Here is a 22,727-nt window from a genome sequence, read left to right on the forward strand (position 1 = left end):
AGCTGGACACAGAAGGTTGGAGTCACTTCCCCAAGTTGTAGGAGCAAGGGAAGTTGCTAATCAGAAGTGGAAGGCACCAAAGTGATTTGTTTGGGGCTGATGAATGCTCTGAATTGAGTTTTCTTTTAGGAGTAGGGTATATATTTTACAAAACACGGAAAATTGTCACCATGTCTTTATTCAGCCATGCATTCTGTGTATGTGTGTGTGGTGGGGGAGGAGTGAGTGGAGACTGCTGCATTCTTATATGCACCTGAGCTTGCAAGGGCTGCCTTGAAGAGGAAAAGAGGGCAGCAGGAAGGAAGAATGCTATAAGAAGTTCAATGAGAGTGGTCAAGAGGGTACAGATTTCCATTAACAGAAGACCCTAGAGCTCTCTTTTTGGAGCCTCCCTGCATTTCTCCTTTGTAGTATATTTGCAGGCTGTTTTCTCTTCTGCCTTATTTTTCTTTTTTGCTGCCACAAATGCTCAAGGGCTCAGGAGCTCTGAGTAGACTTTCTCTAAGTGACTCTGAACTTGGGTTTTCTGCAAAGTGGGGCACCTGATTTGTTTTTTGTTTTTTTTTTTTCTCACTGAAGAGGCAGTAGTTTTGCTTTCTTAGTCTGACTCTGTGAGAATGAATGATCCTTCAGCCTACCTGGGTGATGGTGAGATGGTCTGATGGATCATGTGGTCAGACACAGTAACAACAATATCATCAGTGGGAGGGAAAGGTGCTCAGTGAGGTCACGGGTGACTCTGTCTCTTCCATCTCCCCAGGGTCCCCTCTCCAGTTGAGATCACCGAAATATATTTATGGTGCTGGGATATGAAGCTTTCCATCAGAGGATTGGGGGGGGGTCTCACTCAGGAAGCAGATTACAGTCTTCACCCTAACAGGATTAGAGCCAGCGAAGGCAGCTTCATGGAGGTGTGTATTTCTTAGGGGCTGCTGCTTCAGCTGTGGGAAGTCATTGAGGCTCAAGCAAAATCCCTTCACAATTCATACACTGGGGCTGTATTTGCTTAGGCCAGGAAGCGTTATATTGCTGATGGAGAATTCATGAAGCTTTTTATTTGGTGTTTGACAATTCAGTTGGTGGTGTCCTGGTGATTCGATTTTTTTTTTTTTTTCCCCTGGCTGAAACCCTGTGGCGCTGGTATCGGTTTTTCCATAGTGCTTATTGGGAATGACTGAGCAGGTGACAGGACCTTCTAAAATGATTACATTTGTCATTCTGCCACACAGAAGGGAGGAGCAAGGGGGAGAGCGAGGGGTGTTGCTGTCCATTTGTGAAGGCCACATTTGACGGGGGGCATTCCATTCATCGGGCAGAGGCCACCTTGCCCTTTCCTTCCTCTTCAACACACATGCAGGCTCCCACTAACTGCTCCCACCCAAAGTGGGCAAGGATGTCTTGTTATTTGACCTTGTCTCTCTTGACTCAGGGAGTAGATGTGGCTTCCTGGCCTCGTGGGATATTTAGGGATAAGATGGGCTGGAGAGCTGGCCCTGTGTTAGGAGAAGGAGGCACATTTGCTGTTTCTCTGCTAACCTGGCCATCCCTTCGCTTTCCTGAAGGGGACTTTTCCATGGCCAGGACCTCCATGGCTACATTCTGACTGTCCAAAACCCTTAAGTGCCCCTTGATGGGACTCATGACACCAGTGATGCCTCAGGACTGCCATGGGGAGAAAACAGGGCAGACGGATGAGTGTCGGAGTTAAAATGGGGCCATTTCAGAGATCAATGGAAACTTGAACGGCCACCTGCCTGTTACTTTTTATTATTAGCATAACAGCATATGTGTGTCTACTATGTGTCAGCAGTGTGCTGAGCACTTTGCATATGTTATCTCTTTAAGTCTTCACAACAGCCTTGCAAGGTAGGAAAAATTCCACACAACTTTGAAGATGCAGCAGGCGAGGCTCAGAGAGGTTAAGTAAATATCTGTAGTCACATAGCTGCTGAGGGGCAGCACCGCTTTTAAAATACCAGGCTGGCTGTCTCCAGGGCCCTTTCTCTTTTCATTTCCCACTCTACTTGTTCCCTTAACATCAGGGCCTGTAGGTGGAAATCAGCCCTTCAGAGCTTTTCTTTTTAATGGCTTCAGGGTGTCATAATCTATTCTAGTCCTATCTCTATTTAAGAAAGTGTCAGCGTGGTGAGGACTACAGGCACCTCACTAGGCACACAGGGAATTTATGAATATATAAAACATTTTCTTCTGGCCAGTTTAAGTTCTGCCTGGGAAATTAATGGCTGCTTTCACTGCAAAATCTATTTACTGTCACTGGGGAGACCAGTGATTTCCTTTAGCCTTCGCTGTGTAGATCAAGGTCAAGTCTAGCATCAGGGGGTGGACAGTCATGGCCTCACATTTTCTTTTGGGAGGTGAGGGAGGGGCAGAGCAAGAGGACTGCCAGAGAGTGAGGACTCCTGCGTAGGAAGACCCAGACTACCCTCCCCTCCCCGGCCCTGACTTCGAGCCCTGCAAGCTCCTCACCCTTCCCTTCCTCAAGCAGCAAGATGTCTAGCCTTAGGGAGGAAAAGCTCACAAGCAAAAATGAAGCCTTTAGTCATGTCTTGCTTAACCTCCGTTAAGTAATGGGAAAGCAGGCTTTTTCTTCCTGTCCACCCTGACCAGTGTCGGGTGGATCGGGCTGCTTGACTTTGACCGGAGTTGGCGGTGAGAACCATCGCCCGGCTCTCTGCTTGACTCTAAACAACAGGTATTTGGCAAAACTCTTAAATGGGTGAGTCAATGAGAATGGGGCTTCTTTTCCATGTGCTTGGTCTGATAATGTCCTCAGTCCCTTCCAGACCCACCTGTACTTTCTCTAGGGTGGACCCAAGATTTGTATCTCCCCCAGCCCTGGCCCCAGGGAGGGAGCAGGGCAGCATTCACCTGGTGTGTGGTCCCCCCTCACTGGGATGATCTGCGATGCTGTGGAGGGTCTTCTTGCTCTTATTGGAGGTCTTACCCACCCTATCCTGGAAACTGTTCCTCTCCTCTGGCTGCTCTCTGTCCTGAGCACATTCATTGGCTGCTTGTAAGCTTGTTGGATCATTCCAGAAAGCCTGTCTTTGCTTACTCTTTGCTGGTGTTTGAACCCCAAGTGGTCATGCAATGCTGAGGGCCAGTGTTCTGCCACATTCCACATTCTCTCTGGTTGCTCCCAACAGTCCCTGGCAGACACCTACTTCTTCCTGTTTCCAGACCCTTCCCACCCAAACCTTCCCAGGCTTCCTATTTACAGTCTGGAAGGACTGTCCTGTGTGCCTTTGCTGACTGACTAGTCGAGGGCCGATGTGTCGCGTGAAGGAGTTTGCTCTTCCTGGCTCTGCCTGCTTTCCCAGGACCCGCTGATGAGTTACTCAGGTGTCCTCCAGGGAGGGATCTCCTGGAGCCAATTATTCCCATTTATTTAATTTCTCAGAATATCTTGAGCACACAGAACAATAACAACCCGGACGCCACCAATGCTGGAGGATGGCTTTCCTTGGCCACCTCCCATGCTGGTGGGGAAGACACCTTTGCCCAGGCCAGGGTTCCCTGGTGCCCCCTTGACAGTTGAGCTTCCAAGTTCACCACTAAAGGATTAATTTCTGTGCTCATAATTGATGCTATAAATAAAATAAATCCTCAATTATCGCAGTTAACAGAGGGAAGGGATAACACAGAGCTCCCAATATTAAATAAGACCAGCACCTCTAGTTTGGGAATGTATTATTATCATAGACTTTTTCAAAGCAGATTTTCCCTCTTCATTTTGTTTGACTTTGCTTGACATCACCACTGGGCAGACTGCCTGAGCCAGTCCATGGGTGAAGCTCACGTGGGGCTTGGGGCAGAGGGGAAGGAAGCTTTGTGAACAAGCATCCACAAGGGCCATCGAGGGCCAGCTCCAGGCCTGGAAGGGATAAAGTGCTCTTGGACATCTTAGGGAGGGGGAATTGGGCTTGGGAAGGGCATGGAGCAGTGTCACTCTAATGAGATGGCCCGATGCCGCCTGGTTGGCTTGGTTATGTAATTGAGACCGGCAGCCTATCTGTCACCCCGTGCTCTGAGATGAGAGAGCTTTTGACAGTGTCCAAAAATCACTTTAACGAAAACAGAATCGATTTTTACTTCTTCCAAGCACGAAGCAGCCTCCAGGTAATTTGCATTTCCCTTTAAAGTCTAATCCTGGAAGGGGCCTGCCTGAGGTTTCAGAGACTGGGAGCCAGGCCTGGGAGATCAATATGGGCACTCCACAGAATGGGGTGCTTGATCAGGCACCCCCAGTGGAACCAACCAGAGGTGGGTTTCGTTAACCCTTCAGTTCCTGAAATTCTGGCTGTACCATCATCCACTGCCTCTGGGGAGTCCACCAACCCTCCTCCCACCTTCCAAGGGCCTTGGAGTGGGGTGTTGGCCAAACAGTGCCCATCTAGATGGTGGTGGGTCCCTGCCTGGGGGATCTGATTATAGGGTAATTACTGGGAATAAATGACCTCAGGATCTTCTCTTGGTTTGACATTTCTTAACCAATAGTTCTCTGGTGCTGAAATTCCTAAGAGAGAGTGGAGACCTGCATCCCAACAAGGAATCATTCATTCATTCAACATTTACTGAGTGTCTACTGCATGTCAGCCAGCATCATAGGCTCTGAGAATGCACAGGCACCATGATTGCTCATCAGCCCTATGTAAAGTACAGACAGAATGAATGAGACTCATTTCTCTTGTTTTGAACCAAAACAAGAGAGGGTGGGAAGAGCAGGGTCAGAAAAGAGGCTTTTATTCACATTCTTCCCATCCCTCCAGAGACTACCCCTCACTCTGCTCTGTCTGGCTAACTCCTGTCATCCTACAAAACAGCCCACATTGTCTCCTCCAGGAAGGCTTCCCACGTGCTCTGCCATGCATCTTTCTTGCCAGTTGCCACATGTCATTAACTTTGTTTTTATGTCTTTTTCCCAGAATATGAGTTTCTCAAGGGCAGGTATCTGCTTCAAAGATCACTTTATGATCTATATCTAGCACAGGACCTGACATGTACTAGGCTTCAGTATCTATCTGTTCAACCAAACAGCTGTGTACTCTGGCTTACCCATCTTCAATTTTCTCACTTGTTAACTATCTCCTACCCATTGTAAGAACCAGTGAAAGCGCTATCTCACTGTTAGTGATATGGTCCTGTCTAACAGGATGTTTGTGGGTGGGTGGAAATGAGGAGGCCAAGCAGGGAATTCTCTAGTTCTGATGTCAGCCTAGCAGGGTTGGGGCTTTCTTGCAAGGGAGGTTTCAACCCATGTATTTCAGTATTGGCTGCTTTGCCAGGCTCCTTGCCCAGACTCCATGGCCAGCGAGGAGCAGAAAGGGTGCCATAGATAAGCGCCCCCTACCCATCACATTTCCTTCCATTCAGTTATTTATTCAACAGATACTTGAGTAGCTATTAGGCCCTGGGGATACAGCAGCAAAGGAAACAGCCCCTGATCTTGTGGGGCTTACATTCTAGTGGAGAAAACCAGACAGTAAAGAGATAGATGGATACATACCTACATATAGGCAATCAGGAAGTAATGCATGCTGCAGAGAAAAATAAAGCATGATGTGATAAACTGGGGATGCCAAGTGTGAGAGGGGATGCAGCAAGGGAGAGCTGCTATTTTATGTGGGGAGGTCAAGACAAGCCTCTCAGTTAAGGCTGAATTTGAGCAGAACCTGGAATGTGGGTTTCTTGGGGAAGAACATTCCAGGCAGAGGGAACAGCAAACACAAAGGCCATCAGGCAGGAGGGGCCTTGGTGCACTTTTCTTGGAAGGGCTAGAAGGCGTTGATGGTCCAGCCCCAAGAGCAGGGACAGGTAGCACAAAGCAGCCCATGCAGGGCCCGCGTAATCACTGTGGTCACCACAGAGACTTGGCCCTCTGCCTTTTACGAATATGCTTGGAATGGGAAGTCATTGGAGAGTTTTGAAAAGATCTGACTCACTTGAAAGGATCTGGGCAATGGGTAGTGCATACATTGAAGAAGAGAAGCTACCACAGCAATCTGAGCAAGAGAGGAGGGTGGCTGGGATCTAGTAGTGGCATCGGAAAGGGGAGAAGTGAGAGATTCTGCATACGTTCAAAAGTCAAGGCCACAGGACACCCTTGCTGGTCCTGCGGCCAGCCTGCCAGCTGAAAGCTTCACCAGCTCCCATGGCCGAGGACTGGCCTGGAAGACAGAGACCTAACGACTTCCACTGCTGGGAGAAGCATTTCACAAGAAGAGGCATACGTAAAGGGCCTGCAGGGTGGCTCCCAGACTCCGGCACCGGATGGCAGACCTCTGAGGCTGAGCTAGAGCCTGGCCATCTGAGAACAGGGCTGGACTGACAATCAGCAGGAGCATCTGCACTTGACTGCAGTTGCCTTCAACCCAGGCAGAATTTCCCCAGCACCTGCCAAGGTGCTCACCACTGTGTGGGCGGTCTTGGCTCAGAAACTGAAAAGGAGCAGCCAGTCTCAAAGGCAGCAGCTCTGGTAGCTGCTGACACAGGCAGGGGGAGCACTTTGGGGCTGCAGGGGAGGAAGAAATGAATTCCCACAGGTGGAATGTCAGCCTTTGGGGTTCTTCACCCCAGGGTCACCACATTACTTCCGATCCAGCTGTTCAAATCGCAGCAATTTTTGGAGGGAATTTCCATGCTGATGCCCATTTCACAGCTCTCTTCTGGAATCTCTTAAAATCAATCTCTCTCTCTCTCTGTTTGGTTTTGTTTGGGTTTCCCTCTTTAAACACACGCGTAAACAAAAACATGATTCTTCCTGAGGAGCAGCAATTATTCTGCCTGAAAATAGTGTAAATAAAAGGCAGCCTGGCCCTCCCTCTCCCCAGGGGAGGGGCAGAACCCCTTGGTAACCACAGGGGGATTTTTGTTTCTCTCACCCTCCTCTCACAGGAGGGAGCGCCTGTCCCAGTCCCCACAGGGCTCTTGGCCACACACCTTTGTGGCTGGAAGCTTCTCCCAGGCAGGAAGAGGAGCAGAGACTTGTCTGTGAGTCCCTCTCCCACTGTCCTCCAGGAAATGGACACTCTACTCACATCTTAAGTGTCCATCCTTTGTGATGACCAAGTCAGTTCTTCTTTTCTGGCAAGTGAGAACCAGGCTTTTAGCAATCTCTTTTGGAGTCTATAGTAGTGAATTCAAGCCAGCTTTGAAAGGGGACTTGTTTGTGATGAGGATGAAGGAGTTACCACAATCGCTTCAAGCATCTGAAGTTCTCAGCCAAAAGACTTACATGTATTGTGACTCCTAGGGCAAGGCCAGTGTTCCTGCCTCTGCCCAGCCTGCTTTTCTCAGACCAGAATGTAAGCCTTTTCCTTCTCCCCCGCCCCAGCCCCACTTCCCTCCACCCAGCTCAATGCAAATGATGGCTAAGTGGGAAGGGAGGGGCTGTGAAGGAGGAGAACTCAGCCTTTGCTGACCATGGCTAGATGGAGGGAGATTGCATCTAGCTCATGTAATCATATTCCGGGTGTCAGGACTCGAATGAGTGTCATTAAACTGAATCAGAAAAATCGTTTTAATATAAGTGCCACCTCACACACAAGCTAGTTGATGGAGAGATGGATGGGGCTGGGGACGCCTCCTTTGTAATGCGATGCTGTAAAATCCCATCACCTTCATTATTTCCCACCGAGCCAACACATCATAATACCCAAGAGCGGCAGAACAGCTTGAATTTAATATACAGAAAGTCCAATCAAACAATAAATGGATGGAACTATATAAAGAAACCATTTTCTGGGAGGCTGGCTCCATTCTCTGGGATTCAGCTCCCTGACACATGAAATGTGCATCAATTTTCCCCAACGAATGCAGCTGCTGAATCACCACATGTGATATTTGTTTGCTTCAGAAGGAGAAGAGGGGAACTTTCCCCCTTGCATTATCTAGCTATCGATGCAAAATTGCAAATCTCATTTTCTTTGATTTGCATCCTGTGGTTCCCAGTAGCTCAGCCAGGCACCCTCCTGTTACCAACAAGACTGGAAGCACAGCCCTCCCTCCATCCCAGAACCTTTACTTACTTACTTTATATCATCTTTAAGCAAAATCCAACTCTGGACCCAGGGTGGGCTGGTAGTGGTCAGGGACAGCTCTACATTTGCAGTCATCTGAGAGAAACTGGCCAAACCCTGAGCCGTGCCAACAAACCCCAAGTGCCTGTGATGGTCACTTCATCCAGTCTGGCCTCCGAAGTTGTACAGAGCTGATATTTCCTTCTGGACCGACTTCCTACCCCCAGCACAGCCGTCCATTTCCCCTTCCATCCCTGCTACCCAGCCAATTATTCAAAGACTATAAACGCAAATAGCAACCCGATCAGCCAAACAAAATTAACAAGGCAAATCAGCTCCTTGAAAATCATACAATACATGTCAAAGACTGATGGAAATCATGTTTTTGTGCTTCTGGTGTGGGATTCTCTCCAAGCTGCTTTTCCAATGGCGTGGATAACTGAGAGTTAACCATAATTACAGGCTTGGAGCTGCTGAGAAGTATCATTAGTTTATTTTTACTTCTTCCTGGTCACGCATACTTAAACAGAAAAAAAAAAAAACCGTAGGAGAGTCCAACTAAACTAAATGATATCAAAACCATGGACAGCATAAACCTCGATTCAGTTCGACAGACATTACTGAGCACCTATTATCTGTGAAGCACCCTATTAGGCAGTATTGGGGATATGGAAATGACACCTCAGTACTGTCCCCAAGAAGTTTACAGTAGAGTAGAGGATTGGAATATGTTTCTGAGTGTACAAGAGAGGATAAGGCATGGCCTGAAATGATTAAAAAGTGTTTGACACAGAAGAAAAGCTTAACAAGTATTTGCCAATGAATGAGTGATTAGCTTAATGGAGAGGTGACATTTCAGCTGAATCAACAATAGTAGGCAGGATTTTGATATGTGGAAACAGAAATTCCAAGTAAATTGCAAACGAGTATGGTACTTGGAGAGTTTAGCTAACGTGCTGGTTTGCTAGTTTAGGGTATATGTGGAGTGTGGCTGGAGGTGAGCAGGAACAAAAGGTTTGCTAGAGACATGAGGGTCTAAAATATTAGGCTAAGGGATTTATTTGGTAGACATTAGGGAGTCACTAAATGTGTCCCTGTGACACACGGACTAGGAAGGTGTCTTCTGGATGAATGTTAGACGGGAGCCCTTGGACACTGTGACATTAACCAGGAGACAGATCCAGGGAAGAAGTAAAGAAGGCCTGACCTAGGGCAGTCATGGTGGAAAAGGAGAGATAAACGTCCAGGAGGAGGTGAAGTCCAAAGTAACTCTGGAACCATACGAGTGGACAAGTAGACAAACATTCAGGAGGAACAGGTTGGCTGGAGGTCAAGGGCAAGATAGAGACCGTGAGCTTGACTGTGGGTCGGCAGTGTTTGCTGGTAACCCTGAGTGTCCTTGAAGTAGCTGGCAGGCGGATGGAAAGGTGGGTCTGCAACTGAACAGGGAGAAGGGGGCTAAAGCAGCAGGTTCTGAAATCATCATCTGAAGCAGGGAAAATAGGTGAGATGGCCCAAGAAAACACGAAGGGAAGGATGAAGAGAGGACCTGGAACCCCTTCCTGCCCTGGGCCCTGATTCTCTGCACCTGCCCCCCGTAGGAGTACGGGTGCCCACTGTGTGCAGTTTGGCCCATGCCTCTCTCCTTGGTCTGCAGAAGCTCCCTTTCGTACCAGGTTTCTGCTGGAGCTAAAAGGTCATATTGGTTTTCTGAGTAAAACAAGGTTTTCTTTTTAGTCTCCTACCATGATAATTAAATAAACAGCACTGACCCAGGAAATCAAAATTGGTTTATGAGCTTTGCTAAAATATAATAAGAACAGAACCCTTACATTGGCTTGTGGATGGGAGATTGGGGTCTAAATAGTCACAGACCAGCAAACATCCCTTGCCCAGCCACGGAGGGTGCTGAGTCTGTATGGCACAGCCTCCACAGGTGTGACACTGTCGGGCCTTGCAGCGTCAGACCCCTGGGCAGAGTTTCTAAGCGCTAGAGACAGTGCTTGTCCCACTCATTCCCTCCTCCTTGGAGCGAAACGTCAGACGTACTCCTGACATCACTGGGCACGTCCTCTGGCCTGCCCTGTCTTGGAGACATCTCTCTTGGGCTCTTGGTAAGCACCTGGGGAAAATGATGGTTTAGTAATTCAGCAAATTTGCACTGAGCTATCTTTGTGAGCAAAGCACAGTCCTAGTTGCTATGAGGGGCTCCAAAGAAAGGGGATGAGGACTAAGTCCTAGGAGGAGGGTGTTCAATTTGCTTCCTATATATGGGATGCCCAGGTGGCACTAGCAGTAAAGAACCCACCTGCCAAGGCAGGAGATACAGGAGACAGGGGTTTGATCCCTGCATCGGGAAGATCCCCTGGAGGAGAGCATGACAGCCCACTCCAGTATTCTTGCCTGGACAATCCCATGGACAGAGCTAGAGTCCATGGGGTTGCAAATAGTCGGGCATGACTGAGTGACTTAGCATGCATGCAGGAGATGTTGAGAGTGTAGGCAACTTGCCTGAGCTCCCACGCTGTAGCAGCATTACTAGATTCAAAACAAGGTCTTCTGATTTCGTTTAGAGTCTTTGCTTCATAAGAAGCCTCAGCCTAGTAACATGGGTCCTTTGTGCACATAGAACTATATTTCTGGATTTAATAAGGTGAGAGTTCTGAGTAAAGGGCAGAAAAGTGTAGGGAAAGTGGGGGAGGCAGGAATCAGGGAAGACTTCTTGGAAGAGGTGATGTTTAAGCTGGTCCTTGGAAGATTGTGGTGGAAATGTTAAATGCATTCCTTCACTCTATCATTTATTCAGTAAATATTGTGGGTCTCTATGTGCCAGGCAGTGTGCTGGGGCTAAGGATGTATTTTATGAACAGAACAGGCAAATTCTGAGGGACTGGAATTCTAGTAGGAGCAGATGATGAGAGACAAATCAATGTATAAAATGAGAATGAAAAGTTGAATTAAAAAGTAGGAAAAAAGTGATAAAGCTCGTAAGGAGAGATGGAATGAGGCCATCAGCCTGACCCAGGAAGAGATGAGGAACCCCACCTTGAGAGTAAAGGCGCAGTGTCTCTAGTGTCTCCCAAAGTGAGAGCTCCATCCACGGTTAGGAGTCGGGGAGAGGCTGGCCTGGGACAGAAATGATGATTCAAGAGCTGTGTCCGAGTCTCTTTAGGGTTGTTATCTGGAAGGTGAGGAGACTGAATAGGTAGCAGCAGATTCACCCTGACATGTGAGGGACCACTGTCCCTCATCATCATCAACAACCACAGTAATAATAGCTAAAATTGATATTATCAAACTTTTATGATGTTCCGGGTTTGGTGCTGACTATAAATCATTTACATAGATTTCCTCATGTAGCCCTTTTTAACCAAAGGAGAGTGAGGTTACTGAGAAAACCAAAGCCCGCTCAGAGCCTATGGCTGGTGTCTGGAGAAGCTGGAGCTCTGTGTGCAGTATAACCAGTGTCTGCTCTTAACCCGTCATTAACCACCCAGATTTTCACTAGAGGCTTTGGGGACTGGGAGGAAGAAACAGTGCCTCCCAGCCTCCTAATGTGCTGGCACCAAAGGCTCTCGTGCTTGTTGGCATAGGTCTTGGTGGTGAAGAGTGGATGGAGGATGGCGATGAAGGAAGGATCAGAGTCATGGAGAAGGGGCCAGCAGGATCTAAGGGACCCAAGCTGGTCTGGTCCAACAGAGAAGGGATAGCACATGCATGGGGCCAGAATTCAGCAGTAGGCAGTGAACTTATTGGTGAAAAGGAGAGAAGACAAAAAAAGAAGGAAGTGGGAGATTTTAGTGTTACAGTAGAGTTTGTACAAAAGGAGAAAAATTGAAGGGAGAAGTAAAGTTGTAAATATGCATAATGTGTAAATATCCTATGTAAATATCTTTCAGAATAAAAGTCTGAAAGTCTTATGCCTTCTCCTACTCTGCGGAGATCCTGGTCCCTGGTGGCTCTGTTACCCATGTCCTGTGTCTAGAAGTTGGCAGCCTCCGCCAGCCCCACATCCATGGCAGGCCATGGGGCATAACTCAGCCTTTTACTGGCCCTATCCCAGCCCACCAGAGAGACCACAGCTCAGCTCAGCAGAGCTGGATGCCAGTCTTCATGTTTTTAGAATAGAAGGAAGCAGCTCTGATGGGGGGTCCTGTCTGAACCTGCTGACTGAGCACAGGCTGCCCAGTCCTCTGGCCTCCTCAGCTATAGGCCCTCATGGTGATCTGTGGCTGGAAGATGAAACAGGTCGGGGGTGGGATAAGGAGTCTCCTGGGCACATCTTCCCTGGAGGTCATAGGTGCTCCCGGGCACATCCTCCCTGGAGGTCATAGGTGCCGCCTTGCTTCTGCCCACCTGGAGGGCTCACAGTGCCAGGTGTGACTCTTCCTCCATGAGCTCTGACCCTCCCGCTCCCCTCTGCTGGCTCTCCTGACATTGGGGTGTTAGACTCATTCAGCCTTTTTCATGCCATTTCTGCCCCAGAGATGGAGAAGAGCAGTTTGCTGCATGCAACCCTACATTTGTTTTGTTTTCTTTTCTTTTCTTTTTTCCCTTCTTCCCTGGCCTGTTTCTCTTCTGCTTCCAGAAGCTGCTAGAAGTTCTCCTGAGACTTCGGTACCTGAGGGTTTGCATCCCTGTCTTCTGAGCCAAAGCCCCTTCCCCTCCTCACCCTCCCCTCTTCAGCAGAAACATCTCTCCTGGCCAGCAAAAGTCTGTTGTGTTGATTAATAAAGCATTTCCCTGCAGCCTGGCCGGCACACTCCCAGTTTGGGCAGGGTTGAGAAAGAGATGAAGTGTTATGCCCACTTCCACACAGTGTTTGACTTTCTTAATGTTTCCATGTAAGCTCAGCTTCTCATCTGAGGAGCAGGGGCTGCTGTGTCCACACTCTGATTTAGGTGTTTTACTCTGGCTCATGTGGGTTAACTGCACCCTTCTACTGGGGTTGGGCTCCTTAGGACAATGGGAAGACCACTGAACGACGAGTCAGGAGATGTGGGTTGTAGGGTCAGCTTCAGCAGGCTGTATGATCTTGGACAAGTCACTTCTGGTCCTCAGAATCCTCTTCTCAATGATGAAGGGCTGGATTTAGTGAATTCTCACTTCCAAGTCAGTTTCACAAGCTGTCAGTCTCTCCCTCTTCAGAGGAAATCTGATCATTAGCCCAGTAGCCTGGATGATCACAGCCTGGGGAACTAGCCTCTAGATGGTGGGGCACTGGGAACCATCCCATTTCCATTTCTTCATCTCTAAAGAGGTCCAAGTGAAAAGAGTCCTTGGCCAAAGTGACCATCAGAACTGCAAGTCTGCAGAGGGACCTGGGAGGTTCTGCTCAGAGACTCCCCCAGAGGGCTCCAGGGTTCCTGATGGTGAGCCGGCATGGCTCAGATTCGGGTCAGCAGCTCTCAGCCACATAGCACTACGTTTGGAGAGACCAGGGCATTGTGAATTCAGCTCCTTGGATAGGCCAGATTAGCTGGATGAGGGAAAGATAGATGTTAACCGTGGGATCTGCAGAGAGCTACGTAAGCCCCATGAATCCTACTTTGCTATCACCCTTCAGAGCTGGACTCCCTTCAGCAACCTCCCCAGCAGATGGCAACGAATCTGCCTGAACATTCAGGGATGGGAATTTACCCTTTGGGCTGCAGTGATTCCATTTTGGAGAGGGTCAGTGATCACAACCTTCCTCTCATGTATTCAATTCAAGCCTATTTCCTCTACACCTTAGAAGGATGAGGGCTTTTGAGAACCCAAAAGGTCCTGTTAGGAAACAGTTGTGGAAGGCAAGTATAATTATGATCAGCGAAGTCATTAGGGGACTTGGAGGCAAGAAGACCCTGGGACATGTGTCCTGGCATGGACTTGGGATGGCTCAAGTGCGGCTCTGGCAAATCCAAGCCCTGGGGAAGAGTGGAGGTTCCCAGATGAACCAGTTGCTCTTTAGGCCCTTGGGGAGCCTGCACAGCATGAATGGGCAAGTTCTGGGGTGCATGAAGTCCCCATCCTGTCCCTGGTCCCCCACTCCCCATCTCTACTGACACCCCACCCAGGGTTTCTCCATGCCCCACCCCATCCCCATCTTCTTTCCCGCTGTTATCCCTTTGGTCAGTAAATGGCCCTTCTCTTCTCCACTCCCATTATTTAAGAACATGAGCTCCCCAGAGGAACGCAGGAGAATCTCAACATTGCTATTAGCATCTGTGTGGGCAGCGTGGCTTACATTACTTTGAGTTATTTGAATGAAACCAACCATTAAATGATCACAGAGGACTGGGGAGAGGGTGAGCGTGTGGGTTGTCTCTGGCTCTGGGCATCTCACCACTGGCTTTCCAAAATGCGGAGAGGATGAGGACTGAAGGTCCGGTAGCAGGGTATGGGCACGGAAAGGAAATTCAGTGGAAATGGGCCGGGTTAGTGAGTCATCTCAGGAGGCTCTCTCCCTCCCGTCACCACCTTCTGAAAGCACAGCCAGCCCTTGCTCCTTAGAGTCAGGCACCATGGTCCCCGCCCCAGCTTCCAGCAGAGCGCCTGGAAAAAGAAGGGGCTCAGTGCTCAGATTCTGGCATGTCGCTGCCCTGTCATGCCCTGCCAGTTTACTCAGAGTGAGAAGCACCTGAACACGGGTGGCTCAAACAACCTGTGTGTGTTGTTTAAATAACTGTAAACCAAGCAGGACTAGACACTGAATCAGGTGCAAGGTTTGTGTGTTTCACAGCATGAAGCGAGGGACAGTATAGTAGTTGTCAGTCGTGGCTGACTCTTTGCGGCCCTATGGACTAGCCCACAGGCTCCTCTGTCCATTGGATTCTCCAGGCAAGAATGCTGGAGCGGGTTGCTATTCCCTGCTTCAGGGGATCTTTCTGACCCAGGGATCAAAGCCGAGTCTGCTGCATTGCGGGAAGATTCTTTACCATCTGAGCCACCAGAGAAGCCCAGAGGATGTGCCCCAACTTGGAGTGGAATCTGTAGCTCTGGGACACTTCCTGTACAGGTAGGGCTGAGCCAAGAGGATCATCAGATCTGTTTGACCTGGAGATGTTACGGAAGAGATAGAACTCCCAGGAGTGTGCAAATGACGTGAGAAAGTAGCGGGGCTTGGAGGGCTGGAAAGGGAAAGAGTTTCAAGGAAACAGTGAAAGGCGGAGGAGAAACAGGCTCTATGCTCATTGTGTGTGTGTGTGTGTGTGTTTCTGTGAAAGACTGCTGGAAGTGAGGGGTGGGGAGGGAGGAGGGGGTTCCCAGTGTAACCCTGGGCCATTGTGGGCAGGAGAAAATCTCCAGGTCCTTGTTCTCAGGTTGGCCTGCTGAAAGGTGACCCTTCCTCTCACCAGAAGCATCATCCTGGACCAGGGCTGGGTCTTCTGGTTCTTAGATGAGGCCCCCAAGCACCTACAGATTTCCCCTGAAAAGCAACTCTATACCTGGAGAATCCACAGAGAATTGATGGGGCTCTTGTCTCTCTGAATTTGTGTACTCCGGGGACCTCATATAAGTGAAGATGTTAGATCATTACTTTAAAAAATTATAAAATACATCAAACATGCAAAGAAAAAACATCTTGTCATCTTTCAGGCAGCATCCATAAAACTCCCTTATGCCTATAAATATGAATGCCTCTCATTAGCATGGCAGCGTTATTTAATGGAACTTATAAGGGTACCTTTATTTTAATGGGTGGGGGGGTTGTGACTACATTGTAAAAAATGAGTTAAATATCTTTTTTTTTCTTTGTGTTAATTGTTTAAAATTAAACCTGAATCAGAGCAAGTCAGCAGTCCTTGGATTTGTAGTCCTGTTTACACAAAAAATGTGTTGGGGTGGGGTTTGTGGGGACCACAGGCTTTCCACTGCAGATGCTAATTTGAATCCACTATTGCCCATTTCCTTTATTCATTCAACAAATATTCCTGTTGTGCTGACTATGTGTGCCTTGAGGTGATGAAAAGCTCACCACATGTAGTCACCGGGCACATGAAATGAATCAGATAAATTGCCATGACACCTGTAATTATGCTCCTTGGCAGAGCTCAGGCCCATGCTCTTTGGGTGATGGGGAGAAAGGTGAAGGAAGTGGCCCTCTCTAGGACCCAGCACGAGGGCCTCCTCTCTCAGCAGTGTAGGCCCACCCGGTCCATCCTGGAGTATCAGAGCCCCTCCTTTTCCTGACTTTGCAAGAGCAAGAATCTGTCCCGTTCTCCACCCGACCTTTGTGTCTACCTCCTAGTCAGAGCAAGAATTTTGACAATATGAACATCAGTTCTGTCTCAGAAAAGCCTCTCTTAATTTGTGCCTCCTTACTCACTCCAGATTTTAGAGTCTTTTCCTTTAGATCTGTGCCTCCCAGTGGGGTCACCTGGCCATGCCTTTGATCTTGCTCCTCTGGAGCTGGCCAGGCTGCTGGAGGCAGGCGGAGCTGCTCACCAGCGGCTCTGCTCTCCCAGCCTCACCTGGCTGCCCTGGAGGCTGGGGAGATCTGCACCTGCCTGCATACCTGTAATCCATTCTTGCCCACCTGTGTGCCATGGCCCCCTGGCTAGGAACGTCTAGCCTCCTTAGTCTCACCTCTACCCACCTGAGGCTGTCAGGGTCCTAATGCCAGCTGGTCCTAATGCCAGCAAGCCCTTTGAGCTCTGAGCAGTCCTGTCTCCCTCCTCAGACTCAGATGACACAATGTTTCCCGGTCTTTGTTGAATGCTCGGCCACTTTCTTAGGGCACGACCAAACAGAAGTCCCCCTGTGAGCCTCAGTTTCTCCTTTAGGCAAACGAGGATTCCTGTGAGGTTGAAAACTAATGACGTTTATGCAGTGCCTGGGCCAGTGCCCAGCACGTGTGAGTGGCCAGCGTGAACCACCACCGGCACTTGGAGGGTCTCTTTCTGCCCTTGCTCCTGGGCAGGGACGGCCAGATGAACAGAGCTGTCGCTGGTAAATAACGCTTGGCTCGCCCAGGAGTACCAGATGGTGTGCCAGCAACTCGGGCCAGGAAAACTCAGGGCGGGAGCTTCAGGGAGAACAGAAGTGGGGCTGGAGCTGCCCAAGGGCTCGGCTCTGTGTGCACACCCACGCAGGCGAGGAGGGCTCTGTGGACCCCTGTGCCTTAGACACCATGAAGGTGAGATCACAGCCCCAGTGTCGGCCAAGCAGCAACCAAAGGCGGCCTGGAACCCCATCACTTTCTTTCCTGGCCTATGCCCTTGCCTTCATGCCGAGGGGTCTTTAATGTCTCCCTCTGACTTCCCTTAAAATACCCACCTCCCTAGATCAGCATCCCACTGGATTCTCATCCCGTCTCCTTGCCTTAATGCAGAGTTTCAGCCTTAAGGGTTGGGGAGAGAAGACGCAGAGACAGCATCCAACGTGGCAGCAAGGAGGGAGCTCAGTGACTGCTGGCTGCTTTTGAGGACAAGATGGGTCTTTACCAAGCAGCCTGTGCCCCCTGCTCTGAGCAGAGGTCAACCCTGGCTCTCAGACACCAACGAAACCAAAGAAAGAGCATCCCCAGCAAGGCAGCCTCCGCCCTTCTCTAGCTTGGAGCTGCCTGGAGTGAACGAGGAAATGATTATTTACCAGGGAGCTGGTCAGGAAATTGAACACATTCAACAAAGACCAGGAAACATCGCACCAGCTGAGTCTGCCAGGGGTGACCGGGCGGCTCGGAGTACAGTGGGCTCCCTGGTGTCAGTGTTTGCTGTTGGAGGGCTGACTGAGGACACCCACTGCACATGTGCTGAGTGCAGGTGGACAGGCCTTCTGCGGCCAGCCAAGATCCTGGCTGCTGGCCCCTGGCAGGTGGGCCAGCGAGCTGCAAAGTAGGTCGGGCTGTAGGTCCAGGTCCAGGTCCCCAGGGCTGAGCAAGCATCGCCCTCCATGGCACCTCCCTCCTCCCCAGGATAAGGGCACAGAGTCCAGGCTGCCCTATCCTGGCCCCCTCCTCAGACTCCCAGACTGATGCTCCACTGCTCTGGTGGGAAGAGGGGAGGCAAGGCATGAGCTGGAAGCTTCCCTAGAGTGGGAAGCATGAGTTTGAATGGGGTTTCCCCCAATTACTCCCTAACCTGCTCCACAGCCGAGGCCCGGACTCCCCTCAGGCTCCTCATTAAGAAATAGAGAGATGAGAGCTGATGGGAGAGTGCTCTGGAAACAGAGTGTTCTGTTCTCTCCCGGTCCTCAGGGATGTAAGCTCATTCCCATCTTCCTGTGAGAAGGGGTTGGAGAGCCCGCGTCTCCCCTGGAGCTAAGGGGTTTTGCACGCGGGACTATAGCGCTGGTGCTGGATGCCTCTCCCCCTGGCTCAGCCGGGGGGTCAACGTGGGATTTCTCCCCCACCCCACCTCTGTGCCCAGGTTTTCCCAAGCATCTTCCAGTGTTTTTACCTGAAAGCTCTCTAGGCTGGGGAGGGGACTGAGGTCCATGCTCTGACTGGTCCTGTAGGGAGGGAAGGGAGGGGTGCCTCGCCTGGGCTGGTCTTTTGCTCCTATCATGTCCCCACCTCATCGAGGTTCCTGTTTCTCTGTTTGGAAGGTAACCTAGGACCATGAACTATCCCCCTCTGGCTTCCTGAGTGGAGCTTTCGCAAGTGCCCTGAGGATCAGCAGCTTCAGCAAAATGGATCTTCAGCTTGGGGATATTTTCTCTATTCTCTGGGCCCAGATTTCAAACCCTAATTAGCTAGGGACTGCAGGATGCTAGAGAATTTGTTTAGGGTCTACTGAGAAGCCGGCTTGGGAAGAGGCTGCCGGTCCCAGCAGTGGGAATGGAAGGGTTGGTCCAAGGCGGATGAGGGAGCCTGCCAATGCAGGAGATGTAAGAGATGAGGATTCGATCCCTAGTTTGGAAAGACCTCCTAAAGGAGGAAATGGCAACCGACTCCTGGAGAATCTCATGGAGAGAGGAGCCTGGCGGGCTGCAGTTCACGGGGTCACCAGGAGTTGGACACAACTGAAACAACTTAGCACACACGCATGCATAGATAAGGGGGACGTTGCTGGGACTGTGGGACCCTGGGACTGTGGGGCCCTCACACCCAACCATTTCTGCCCCCTCAGGGCGTTCAGTGTTCTACTCCATACCTGCCACAGAGCATCTGTCTGGGATAGTGTTGGCACTGAAGATGCTGCAGTTCATTTGTCACAGTTGCTGGCCTCTTGGGCTTACCCAGCTTCACAGTGGAGGGCAGGGAGAGACTATATGTATTCCTACTCCAGTGGTCCCAGGAAGCAGGCGGCACTGAGTGAAGTTAGCAAGTCTGCAGCTCATTCATGGAGGCCCCTGGGAGCTTCCCTCCCTTGTGACCTTTAGGAATGAGGGAGGCCCTGACTGCTGAGGGGGCAATGTGGGGGATGGGGTGAGCCTCCTAGATCAAAGGGAGTCACAGGAAGACCCAGGAAGGCAGAAACAGAGGGCTATTCACCTTAGGGTGCTCATGGTGGAGTGTTTAAATACAGAGAAATGTCTCTCTCTCCCTCTCTGTTTATAGTTTTTTGATCCAGGAAAGAAATCTTCATTCCTTGAGTAATTAAAGCCAAGAAGGCTGAGGGTTTTGTGAAAAGTTTAGAGGGAGTGGGGCAAGCGTGGCAAAGTGCTTCTAGAAGCTTGTGTCAGCCCATCCACCACTGGCAACCTCACCTACCTTTGATACTCGGAAGCAGTCACAGTGAACGCAATGTAGTCTATTTAGACAAGTGGACAGAGTCCAGCTTTTAAATTTCGGCACAATCGCTCTGTCTGTTATGTAGTCTGGCTTCCTCTGTAAGTGCGAGTGTGTAAGTGTGTTTCCCTTCTCCTCTATTGGTCTGTCATTGGTTGATAAAATAGAGCATGATGAGTGTCATTCTAAAGCAATTACAAGCAAGATGCATAATGGCAGAGCTGGAGAACACGGCATATGGCCTCAGGCGGCCGCCATGTGAGAATTAATCGGGAGGTTTTGTTTCCCCCTCATCGCCCTCAAAAACCAGATCAGCTTCATGGTGAGGAAGAGACCATCAAAGCCCCCCACAGCCTGCCAGATGGATGCTGGAGGCTCTGGGGTGGAGATCAAGGGTTGCCTTGCAGTGCTGGCTGCTAGGGCACAGCTAGACAGAGGGGCCTGCCAGCTCCAGAGGGTATAGAAGAATGGGGAATGCCCCCAAATCCCAAACTGAGCAGCCGAAGCCTGGACAATCTGGGGGGAACACAGAGAGTGCAGGCTGAAAGGCAGTGTGTTTTCCTTTCATCACTGCTGATTCTACTACATACCTCTGTGCCCCTCCTCCAGCTCCAGCCGCTTCCTGTTCCCCAGTTCTCTGGCAGCTCATTGCTCTGTTCACACATCACATTGCTAAGTGGAGCTCTTGGGGCATCCAGTCTGCTCTATTTGCTGGTGACCAGCTTTCCCCACTCTTTCCTGGGACCAACTCTGCTCCTGGGCACCGCAGATTGTGCCCCAGGCTCTTTCCTACCCTGGTCTCTGCTTAGGGCTCTGCCAGGGACTGGGGAGGTTTCTGGAGCAGATCGATGTGGGACCCTGGCAGGGATGAGAATAGCCTGGTCGGGTTGGATGCCTCTGTACAAGGTGGATTAGTACTCTGTCCTTGTCACATGCTTGGGATGAAAGTATCTCCCTGCCCTAACCTACCCACCCCAGCTGTGTGAGTGTATGTATGTGTGCACGTCCACACACATGGGTGTCTCTGTGTTTATGTGTGCTGGGTGGTTTGGGGACAGCCTCTCACCAGACTGCCAGGTCACTGGGCAGAGCTCCCAAGGATTCAAGGGTCCTTATCCATGTGCCGTGGAAAAATACAAGTGACCTGCTTGCTATAAGCTGATTTGCAGGACAGTGGGGAGTACGCAGGGTCTGCCCATGGTCTCCCCAGGTTTATATTCCGAGCTCCACTGAGAGAGTCCTTTTTTCCCTCTTCCCCACTCACTGACTTGCCTTAGCAGAAACTGGCAAACTTATTTTGTAAGGAAACAGAAAATAAATAAATATTTTAGGCTTTGTGGGTCATACATCCTCTGTTCAAGCTACTCAACTCTGCTGTCGTAGCACAAAAGCAGCCATAGACAATAGGTAAATGAATGAGCATGGCTGTGTTCCAATCTTATTTATAAGAATAAAAGATGGAACAGATCTTGTCCCATAGTTATGGAGGACAGGAGCCCAACACCAGCACTTGCCCTCTGCAGATGCCCTCTTTCTTTGGGGACTTGAGCAACATCTTGCTTTAAAATGAAAACTTAGCATAAGCTAAGTTCACGTGTGTACATACCCTTTTTGTACTTAGAATTATACTATCAATATTATAGCACTGGGAGCTGAAAGGTCATTTCATTCCACCCACTTATTTCATAGGTGAGAAAAACTAAGGCATAGTGAAGCTACTTGCCCAGGACTTCAGCACTACTTGGTGGCAGAAGTGGGATCATGCAAAGCCTGGCAATTTCAACCAGACTTTTCCTCTCTACCATAGTCTCATTCCAGAGAAGGCAATGGCAGCCCACTCCAGCACTCTTGCCTGGAAAATCCCATGGACAAAGGAGCCTGGTGGGCTGCAGTCCATGGGGTCACAAAGAGTCGGACACGACTTAGCGACTTCACTTTCACTTTTTACTTTCATGCATTGGAGAAGGAAATGGCAACCCACTCCAGTGTTCTTGCCTGGAGAATCCCAGGGACGGGGGAGCCTGGTGGGCTGCCGTCTATGGGGTTGCACAGAGTTGGACATGACTGAAGCGACTTAGCAGCAGCATAGTCTCATTCCCAGCACATTATGTTCCTAGAGTGGGCAGAACAAAACTGCACCAAGCACCATGGAATTACAGACTAGGCTAAGCAGCAACAGTGTGTGTGTGTTAGTGGCTGTGGGAGGCTCTCGGGCATTGGAGGAGTCCTGGCGAAAGAACCTAGTTGCTTTCTGGGAAGTGCCCCTGGTGGGCATCTAGTTGGGGAAAAGAAAGTTCTTCTGGCACTTTTTTCACCAGTATGTCTTGGTCAGCATTGCAATCAATCTGCTTTGTTCTGGTTGCCACCCTTCCTATTGCCACCCTGGGCTTTGAAGGCCCTAAGCCCCTCCTCTCATCCTGTCTTAGACATAGCATTGAGTGCAGGTGGCACTAGTGATAAAGAGCTCACCTGCCAATGCGGGAGACATAAGAGATGTGAGTTCAATCCTTGGGTGGGAAAGATCCCCTGGAGAAGGGAATGGCAACCCACCTGAGTTTCTTGCCAGAATCTCATAGACAGCCTGGAGGGCTACAGTACATGGGGTTGCAAAGAGTCCAACACAACTGAAGCGACTTAGCACGCAGGCACCCAGGACACAGCTCCAGGTTTCCCTGCTCACAGACAAGATTGGTTTTATTTTAAGAAGAGAAAGAGACGGCTCTAGTTGTGACTTTGTTTTTTCCTCTAGAGACTCTGAGTGGGATGTTCACTTGTCTGGGCCTCAGTTTCCCTGTTGGTGTATTAGGGAGGTGTCCAGGGAGAGCAGAGAGGTGTCAGAGACATTATCCTCATTGCAGACAGAGAGGAAAGCCCAGGATCTGAGAATCCAGGAGGAGACACCAGGTGTCCTGCTCATGGAGGTCTCTACCTGGGAAGCCACATAACCCAATGAGTCAACCCTGGCTTCAGCTGGAATGGCAGTGGGAGGGGGGAGGAGATTGGAAAAATTAGCCAAACCCAAGCCTGGTGTTTGG

The 22,727-nt window shown here is 49.9% G+C and overlaps 1 protein-coding gene and 1 long non-coding RNA gene across 3 annotated transcripts in view; both read left to right on the top strand.

Annotated features, from left to right (window-relative positions):
• Nucleotides 1-22,727, top strand: part of LOC133244120 (uncharacterized) — a 315,193-nt gene that overhangs the window by 50,195 nt on the left and 242,271 nt on the right. The gene's annotated exons all lie outside the window — the stretch shown is intronic.
• Nucleotides 1-22,727, top strand: part of KCND3 (potassium voltage-gated channel subfamily D member 3) — a 222,000-nt gene that overhangs the window by 1,403 nt on the left and 197,870 nt on the right. The gene's annotated exons all lie outside the window — the stretch shown is intronic.

Source organism: Bos javanicus, chromosome 3, assembly GCF_032452875.1.
Source record: "Bos javanicus breed banteng chromosome 3, ARS-OSU_banteng_1.0, whole genome shotgun sequence".
Lineage (NCBI taxonomy): Eukaryota > Metazoa > Chordata > Mammalia > Artiodactyla > Bovidae > Bos > Bos javanicus.